The sequence below is a fragment of the Columba livia genome, chromosome 8 (genome assembly GCF_036013475.1).
Source record: "Columba livia isolate bColLiv1 breed racing homer chromosome 8, bColLiv1.pat.W.v2, whole genome shotgun sequence".
Lineage (NCBI taxonomy): Eukaryota > Metazoa > Chordata > Aves > Columbiformes > Columbidae > Columba > Columba livia.
The window spans coordinates 33116348-33126656 of NC_088609.1; the positions used below are offsets into that span (position 1 = coordinate 33116348).

At 40.3% G+C, this 10309-nt stretch overlaps 1 long non-coding RNA gene across 1 annotated transcript in view; it reads left to right on the forward strand.

Annotated features, from left to right (window-relative positions):
• Nucleotides 1-7931, forward strand: part of LOC110363014 (uncharacterized) — a 35259-nt gene extending 27328 nt beyond the window's left edge. Inside the window, exon 3 of the long non-coding RNA XR_010474421.1 lies at nucleotides 5795-7931. This is a non-coding gene — a long non-coding RNA (uncharacterized LOC110363014). The remainder of the gene's footprint in view (nucleotides 1-5794) is intronic.
• The last annotated feature ends 2378 nt before the right edge of the window (nucleotides 7932-10309 follow it).

Here is a 10309-nt window from a genome sequence, read left to right on the forward strand (position 1 = left end):
GGAAAGCAGGTCATTTTAGGTTGGACATAAGTAACACATTTTTCATTATGAGGATGGTGAGATACAGGAACAGGCTCCTCAGAAAAGCTGTGAATACTCCCTCTCTGGAAGTGTTTAAGGTCAGGTTGGACAGGGGTTTGAGCAACTGGATCCAGCAAAAGTTGTCCCTGCCCATGGTACAGTGTTGGACTAGATGATCTTCCACCCAAGACTTTCTCTGATACTGTTTGCATGATTCTGTGATTCTGGGCTTCCCAGACTGATGCTGTATGAACACAAACTCTGTTTCAACTGTTTTACATCAGGGATAATGGTCACATGTGAAGATTCTTCTGAAATGAGAAAGTCATTATTTGCCTTTGCTCTGTCTTGATGTTTAAAAATCAGTTAAAATCTGCAAGGGTAAGAAGAATCTGTTGCTGAGTCATATGCTGTCTCTTTGATATGCTGAAGCCCTCTGTTCATTGCACTCTGGGAAAAGAGAGTGTGTAAAATTAGAACACAAATTTGGTAAGCCAAGACCATCTTCATGCAGGAGGGAAAAGGGAGAATCTTGCCATAAAAAATCCTGTGTTTCAGTCATCAAAAATAAAATAAAATAAAATAAAATAAATAAAAAAATAAATTAAATTAAATTAAATTAAATATTGAAACTATTTTTTGAATCCTAGTCTGAACATCTGTCCTTTGCAGTGTAAAACAATTTGTTTTTTGATATTGCAGAGTCCTCTCATTCTGAATGATATCTGCCCCCACAGTAGTCTGGTTCCCTGAAACAGTTCTTAACACCGAAACAGACACTTTGCTAGTGTATGTGCTTGGAATTGTGACTGGTAAGGTACCAGATATTCACCACACCATCTCCTTCTACCAAGGCATTAGACTAACTTGGGAAGTTAACAGAAAGACATAATCTCCTATTATACACCCTTGAGTCTCCTTATTATACACCCTTGTCTCCTGTTACACACCCTTGAGAAATTTAGCCAGTGGTGAATGATTCCTTGCTCAAGTTTTTCTATAGGAAGCAGGTCACCTAGAAGTAATGTAGTGGCAGAAACTTCTCTTTTGGCACCTTTACTGTCCTTATATCAAGAGGCTTTTTAGTATATTTTGATATCAAGCTTCTCTTTTCTGATAAGTTCCTTCATGGAAGAGAAGGACTGTTGGTAAAATGTTTGCTTGCCCTTTTTAAATTCTTACACAAAAAAATTTCAAGACACCGCAGTCTCTTCAGGATGTGTTTTTTAGGCTGTGCAAAATAAATCTGTAGATTCAGAAATGAGAAAATACTGTTGTAATATTTTAAAATTTACTGTAACAACAAAGCTATGAGGGAAGACAAACATGACTCTTGTTCTGAATGTACATGCTGTAGTTTGGTCAGGCAAAATGTTATGTAAGACATCGTCTTCTGAATTGATTCTTTTCTCTGGATACTGGTATTATGAGCTAAAGAAAGACAAGCATTTATATACGAGACAGCTTAAAATTTTAGTGGAAGATCTGACATCTGCAGAAGACCATGAGATAGCTGGTTTTAATTCAGAAATCTTTAAATTTTCAGTGACTCTCAGTATTTCAGATAGTATCCATCCATAGCACCCAGATAAAAATTCAGATACTACTTTCTTTACTCTTTCAAATTTATTGCTATATGATAATTTTTGTAAAGCAACAGAATATGACAGATTACTGATGTAGAAGATGAAACAGATTTTTAAAAGTAGCTTTTAATTCAATTCTACCCACAGTTATGTGTGAACTAGGGTCCTAACACAAATGCAGTAATCACTGGAAATTCTAGGATTCTTAACTGAGCCTGTAGAATCACAGCTGCGCAACAAGGTTTTTTTGCACACGTGTTGAGAATGAAGAGCTGCTCTTTGGCAATTTACAGTGGAGATAAAAAAGTGCTGATGTTTCTATACACTTGCATATAGCTTGTGCAAAAAAAGGCTAAAGCAATTTCCATCCTCAGGTTATGTTACAAACCTTGTATTTAATGAAAAGAGGTTGCTTTCTAAAAACACAGATACTCAAGGTGACCATTTACATATATTGTAGTAAAACAAAACATAACAAAACAAAAGCAAAACTAAAGTTCTTGTCAGTGATACCAGTAACCTAATTAACCATGAACTGTATTAAAATGCATCAATGTCAAACTATGTTTAGCTACTTATATACTGACAGGCCTAGGAATGCTGGCAATAAATATCAGCTTTAAGACTAGATTCCAGGATCTTCTGTTTGCTTTATAGACTGTTAAACTCTGTTAGTTGTCTTTGATCAAAAAAGGTTATAAAAGGACAGATGTACCAATTTTGTGCTTCGTTTAAACATATCAAAAGAATAAGATACTTTTTTCTTTTACTCCCCCAAGAAGATTTTAACAATTACTGAAACTAGTAAACAAATACAAGAGAGCTATAAGGATGTTCACAGTTTTCTGGTGTAAAAACAGTATGGAAGGAATTAAAAAAAAAAACAAAACAAAACCAGATAATATTGAAATTTGTTTGCCAAATGATGTGGGCTCTGATTTCTTTCAGTTACAGATAAAAGTGGTTGTGACGAAATAGATATTATGTTTTTTAAGCTTTTTATAAAGTTTTACTCCTTCCATTTCTAAGAAGTTTTAGTTGGGTTCCCTATTTCAAGTATTAGGTTATCTATTAGGTTCTCATTTCTCTCAGAGTCTCTGCTGAGGGTTTATATGAATTTTCAGATTTCTGCGTGGAGCAAAGGCCCTTTTTCATGTGAACATTTCAAAAGAAAAACCTTTGGTCTTCATGGCATTCAGTCAATTAATTTCCTGGTTTGCTTTTTCTGAGGAGTTGGAAGTCTCAAGGTAACCACTGCTACTACAAACACACATTACTACTTTTTTAACCACTGTGAAAAAAAAAAAAACCACAAACAAAGCTAGGCATACCAGGCTCACCTCAATGATGATGTGGTCAACAATATGTTAAAATATCACGTGGTTCTTCATGTGCGCTTGGAGCTTTCAAACTGACAGCTGCAGACTGTGTGCATCTACTGTGTCGCATGGTGCTTCTGCTTTTTTGCTTCTGGGGAGCCCACAATACATAGCTTGGCACACAGCTTGAAGGTCCGTGCGCCTGACTATGGCACCAGAGACCCTCAACCCTGCTTTTTACCTTCAGACTATGCATCTGAAAATTCTCATGTGCTTTTTGCCTTCAGTAGACTTGTCAATTAATGGATTTGGCATAGGAGATAAGGCTGAGTAAAGCGTCTCAGAGCTGGGTGGTTTGAGGGATGTGTGAGTGCCTGTGAATTTATTTCTCAGGTTTCTCTGTATAATGGGCTATAAGTCAGCGCAGGTACAGTATAAAGTCTGCTTCTCTTGAAGAAAGTGAAAATAAAATCAAGGAGACTAATGGAACATAAAATGCTTGCTTATATTCCTGAGAGAGCTATTCTGTGTTGCTTTTCCTCTCTCAAGTATGTGCAGACATACGTTACATGATCTGACCTGAGCTTTCCAGGGCACAGCATTTGCTGTCCCATACAAGCAAGCAAGCCAGAAGAAAAGAGCATGCTGTTAGTCATGTATTAACAAGCTGTCAGTTCTTCTTTGCACACCCAATTAAGCAAGACGGGAAGCAAGACCAACTATGTCTTAAAGCCTCAGCGCATTCCCTGGACTAATCTTAGGGCAATGTAGCTTTGTACTTGGACAAAGTACATAATTCATTATCATAATTCATTATGTTTTATTAACACTTATTTTTTTCGGCCTTTTATATGCCTCTTCCCAGCTAAGACCCTTGAACTGTTTTGCATTAACATTTTCATGAACTGTGGACCATCTTCCCAAATTTCTCTCAGTAAGACTTTTTCTGAAACGCTTGTAGTCACAGTTCAGCCTGACACAAAAAGAGATGTTGGATTAATACATTTTGATACAATATTACTGGTGAAAATGTTAAAACCAAACCAAACAAAAAAAAATGGTATGTCAGGGGAGGAGCAAAAGAATAAATTTGAATCTGTGTGCCTTGTTCTGGTCTTCTTGTGTCATGGTTTAACACCAGCCAGCAATTAAGTAACACACAGCTGCTTGCTCACTCCCCTGCAGTGGGATGGGGGAAAGACTCAGAAGAGTAAAAGTGAGTTGAGATGAAGACAGTCTGATAAGTAAAGAAAAAGCCAAGTGCACAGAGCAAAGCAAACCAAGGAATGAATTCACAGCTTTGCATTGCAGGCAGGTGTTCAGCCAACCCCAGGAAAGATGGGGTAACAGTGACTTGGGAAGACAAATGTTGTGACTCAGAACATCCACCCCTTCCTTCCACTTCCCCCAATTTTGTGTGCTGACCATGATGTCATATGGTATGGAATATCTCTTTGGTCAGTTGGGGTCAGCTGTCCCAGCTGTGTCCCCCTCCCAGGTTATTGTGCACTTGGCACAGTGTGAGAAGTTGAAAAGACATTGATTACTGCCTACCAACAACTAAAACTTTGGCATATTATCAACATTATCATTATTATAAATCCAAAACACTGTACTCTACCAGCTACTAGGAAGAACATTTATTTTTTCCCCAGTGAAACCAGGACACCTTGACACAGCACAGCAACTCAAGACATTCCTTAAAGAAATCCAGAGTTGCTTTTATTTCCTTTGTAGCTCTTTTTACAGCATCTGAATTGAGCAAAGGGACCACCTTATAGCTAGAAACAGCCAACAATTGTAATTATTGTTTCTCACATTATGACAAAACCACCTGATGAGACTCTCCAAAGTTACACATCATCAAAAAAAAATAGTGAAACCCACACAGTTTTTCTCAATTGCATCTGTTAATATCACTGCTTTAAAGTAGTCAGAAGTGCCATCTGCTGCTACCTACAAGAATCTCACTGTATTTCTCACCCCTGGGTAAAAGGAACTCATGATGAAGCACTAGCATCTGTGTTTCTAGCAAAACAGTAAACTCAGTCTCCAGCTCATACCAAAGTTAAGTGTAGACCACTGGCTGGATTTGCCTTTGTTAGGAATTCAGTTACACACATGTTGATTTTCCTTTGCCTCTATTAGAATCCAATTTACTGGCAACAGTTTTACAATGTATGGATAAAGAGAAATAGAAACACTTGCCATGTTACCACCAGGCTATCCTTCAGAGAGGCTTTTTTAAATATATATATCAGTAGATGAGGAACACTGAGGAACAGAAATAACTCAACAAAAGTTCCTTGTAGTCTTCTGTGAAGGCATCTGAGAACAAGAGGGAATAATAGGTACAAGAGAAATATAAAATGCCCTGTACAGACACACAGCAATTTTGGGAAAAGTAGATTCTACTACAGTACTTCTGGAGCCTCCAAATGAAGTAGAATATAACTTTATTTTCTTCCCCTGAGCATCTCTTGCTGATATTTGTTAAGCCTGTACTAAGCCATTATCCTAAATTCACAATAATAAGTTCAAACAGCCCTTCTCTAGGAAGGAAAATCACTTATTAGACAAGTCTAGGGGAAGATCCAGCCAGCTAGCTAAAACCATTTAAATGGGATGCCCATGGAATAAATCTTGCAGAGAAAGAGCAGGACCGAATACCTCAGCACAGCTGCTCAACTTCTCTGTTGCTGCTGGTTCTATTTTATTCATGGTAATTCCTCCACCTGCTGCCATCTCATCCATGATCTTGCTGGAACCTCTGCCTTAGCACAGCCAGACAAAATGTTTTCTTATATATTCTGCAATAATAATCCAGTTAGGTGAGTTCCTCTTCTTTTGATGCCTTCTCATTTTCAGAAGATGGACTACTGGGCAACACAGCATAAAAAGGAGATAAAGCTACTGGAGAGTGTCCAGAAGAGGCTACGAAGTTGGTGAAGGTTTGGAGGGAAAGCAGTATGAGGAGCAGCTGAAGTCCCTGGGTTTGTTCAGCTGGAGCAGAGCAGACTGAGGGCAGAGCTCATGGGCTGCAGGTTCCTCAGCAGGAGCAGGAGGGGCAGGGCTGAGCTCTTCTCTGTGACAGTGACAGAGCCCAGGGAATGGCAGAAGATGTGCCAGGGGGGGGTCAGTTGGACATGAGGAAAAGGTTCTTCACCCAGAGGTGCTGGACACTGAACAGGCTCGCCAGGGAGGTGTCACGGCCCAACGTGACAGTGTTCAAGAAGAGACTGGACAACGTCCTCAGACACATGGGGTGACCTGTGCAGGGACAGCAGTTGGACTCCATGATCCCGTGGGTCCCTCCCAACTCAGGAGATGTGATATACTACATAGTATTGTTGGCTGAACTCATGTGTAATAGCTGTATTCCCTTTTCCTCACTACCATAATTAGTGAAAATTTATAGCTACTTTACTCAGCCTCAGTCAGAAGATAGGACTGATTTTAAGGGTTCTCTATGAGTGTCTACCTGTAATATCTTGCTATTTTACTAGCAAATAGATTGATTTTATAACTGAAAAGCAGAACATGCTTTGCTGAACATATGAAAACTCCATCTATGTCAACCGTATGCTCTAAGGAAAAGAATTTGTTGATAGAGGACTAGTTTAATACAACTGAATTAGTTGAGAAATTATTTTGGGAAGGCAGCTTTCAGCTCAGTGAAGATGAAAACATCACCTGCACCTGTTAACTGCTTCATCTCTCCACTAAATGAACACTGTGGTTCTTTGTCACTTCCTTGCAAAATAAAACTAAGGGCAAGGTATAGAAATGCAAAAGGACCCAGCAATATTGGAAGCTAGGAAAACATAACAAAATGAGACTGAACTTTGAAAATGTCAAGTTCATACACCTCAGGAAGATTTTTTTCAAATCTTCAGAGATTCAGTGTTCATGTGGGAGACATGAAAGAAAAGTAGAACTCATAAAGGGCAAAAAATTAAATCTACATCAGTAAGGCAGTATGCCAGATGAAAGGAAAACTGCCTATGTGTTTTTTGTGTGACATATGTTGAAGACATACCATGGTGGAAGGCAGAAATAATGCCAGATTACGCCACTGCTGTACAGCCCACCAGGAACATCAGATTTGACTTTAAGGATGTAGGAAGGTGTCAAAATTACCGCATGGGTAAAGTGAAGTTGATGGAGTTCTTCCAGAGGAAGAACTCCCAACTCTCTTCATTTAGGTGAATAACATTTTCAAAATATGTAATCTGTTTGTGTGAAGTTGAAAAAGTCATTAATAAAATCTCTACTGTTTCCATATGTCTCTACATCTTCTATTTTTGGGCAATCTGCATGGCCTCCTGTGGTTGGCTGTCCTTGGCTGGATGTCAGGTGCTCACCAAATTGCTTTATCATTCCTCCTTCTCAGCTGGACAGGGGAAAGAAAATATGACAGAAGGCTTGTGGGTTGAGATAAGGACAGGGAGATTACTTTCCAATTACCGTCACAGGCAAAACAGACTCAACTTGGGGAAATTAATGTAATTTATTACCAATTAGCAAAGGAGTACGATAATGAGAAATAAGAACAAATCTAAAAACACCTTCCGCCCACCTCTCTTTCCCAGGCTCAACCTCACTCTCGATTTCTCTACCCCCTCCCAGCAAGCAGCACAGGGGGATGGGAAGGGGTGTTGCAGTCTGTTCATAGTACATTGTCTCTGCTGCTCCTTCCGACTCACACCCTTCTTCTGCTCCAGCACAAGGTCCCAGCCATGAAAGACAATCCTCCTCCAATATGAGTCTTTTCCATAGGCTGCAGTTCTTCATTAACTGCTCCAGCATGGGTCCTTTCCACAGGGTACAGTCCTTCAGGAACAGACTGCTCCAGTGTGGGTCTCCCAAGGGGTCACAAGTCCTGGGAGCAAATCTACTCCAGCCTAGGGACTTCTCTACATGGGGTCACAGGTCTTGCCAGGAGCCTGCTCTAGTGTGGGCTTCCTATGGGATCACAGTCTTCTCGAGGTGCATTCACCTAATCAGTTGTGGGTTCCTCCCTGGTCTGCAGGTGAAAATCTGCTCCACTGTGGACCTTCATGGGCTGCAGCAGAAGGACAACCTGCTTCACCATGGTCTACACCATGGTCTGCAGGGGAATCTCTCCTCTGGTACCTGGAGCACCCACTCCCCCTCCTTCTTCAATTACCTTAGTGTCTGCAGAATTTTTTCTCTCACATGTTCTCACACCTCTGTCCCAGCTCCTGTTGTGTAGCAGTTTTTACCCCTTCTTAAATGCTTTACCACAGAGGCATTACCACCATTGCTGATGGGCTCAGCCTTGGCCAGCAGCATATTCATCTTGGACCTGTCTGGAACTGGCTCCATTGGACATGGGGAAAGCTTCTGACATATTCTCACAGAAGCCCCCCCTGCAGTGCCCCCACTACAAAAACCTTGCCATGTAAACCAAATACACATCTTCTTGGTAACATGAACTGGATAACTCAGTAGGAATATGAGTGCCAACAATGTATGTGACCATAATACCCAAAAGTTTCTCCTCTAGGAGGATACTCACCCAAACACTAATAATGATCAAGAGCATATTGACAATAAACCGAAGTTTGCTTAAGATGATGATCAGCCAAAGCAAGCAGTATCCCGAGCACAACCAACAGACTTCAGATGAAAGAAGGAGTTGGCTTGAAAGGCATTGAATTAAGGATGGAAAATATATAGTGCGGGAAGATGAGAAGAGAGTAACAAGAAGAGACTGAGAAGGGAGTAACAGAGCAATAGTAAGCCTGGGGTTTACACCACCAGAAGTCACTCTTCCACCAATGCTTTCAGGCCTATGTTTACACCTCACAAACAACCCTCCCCACCAGACATGGTGAGATACCAGCACCCTGCTTGAGGGGTGACAACACAGCGAAAGCACACAGGGACCCACCTTGCATATGAAGCTGTGACTTTTAGCGGTATGTGTCACCAGTGTGTGGGTCGGTGGGGTGTGAGGAGTGACAGGGGTACCCATGAAGCTGGAGCACCCTCATGTCCCACAAAGGGTGGCAAGAAGGGACACCTGCAGTGCCAGGAGAGCAGATGTGTGCTGGGGGTGGATCTGGATGAGTGTGTGTACTGGATAAATGTGGTGAGTGTGTGTACTTAGAACTTTTTGGAACTATTTATAAAAGGGTCCATAGAAATTTGTAGGTTTTTAACAGCTGTTGAGTCCCCCCGTAATATAATTTATATGTCATATTGCTGATATTGATCCTGAACATATAGTTCTGTAATTGCCATTTAATTATGTGTTGTTTAAAAAAAATCAATAAACAATTTTGATCCTGATTTGAATTAAATTACACAAGAAGAGCAGTTTTTTCCTGTGCCATTCTGTAACTGCTATATCATGTATGCCTACATGGATGGCATGAGCACCAGTTATATTCTGGTAACATTCCGGAAAGCTCAGTGAGGGATCATTTGCTTTATTTCTTGGCATTTCTGCTTTTATAATATGACCATAACTTCTGCCTCCAATTTAATTTCTTCAGTGTGAAGCAGTGATGACAAGCAGATCCTCAAGTTCCCTGCAATTATGTTGCAGAATTTATTACTGTAATACTGCCTATTAGAAAAAAGTATTTAAGAAATCCGCATTTTGTTTAAAGAAGAGGTATTTATAGTTGCAAATACAGTCTTCAAAGAACTAGAAATGAAGAGGAGGATGCAATAATACTTGAGACAGACTGCAGAGATGTTCTCTTTTTAGGCCAACCAGGATGAAACACTTTAAAGAAAGGTTTTGTGACCCCCCACCCCTACCTTGTATAAACAGCTATTTACAACCATTCTCCGTCATTCATTTGCACTCTACTTGGTGCAGATCAGAGTGGCTTTCTAGGTGATGGCAGGAAGGGGAAGGATTTGGGCTGCTCAGGAAGCACTTGTTGCCCTAAAGCCATTTTCCTTTCTCCAGGTTCAGGAAGAGAGTTTGATAGTCCATAGTCCAGAAGTAGCCCCATTCCTTCTGTTAGGATGCATGCTGCTACTTAGTTATTTAAAAACCATGTTTGACTTGTGATGTTTTTATTACTGCAAACTATTGTACCAGCAAAACCAGTCCTGTCATGCCATATCATCAAAACCTCCAGCTTCATCTTGGATCACTTGATGCGGAGTTCCTCAAGCAAGAAGGGAGTTAATGGCTTAGAAATGGACATAGGCACAACCCTCATATACAGTAACACCATGGTTATAAATATCACACAAACCTCCATTTCACCCTATTAACACAGTTATAACATGAATTCCCTCCATATCTCTGGCTGGGTTTCTTCACAGAGGTGACTGAGCTTGTGGCCATGACAGGTTCTATAGTTCAGGAGCAGGAAAAAATCTGTCAGTAAATAG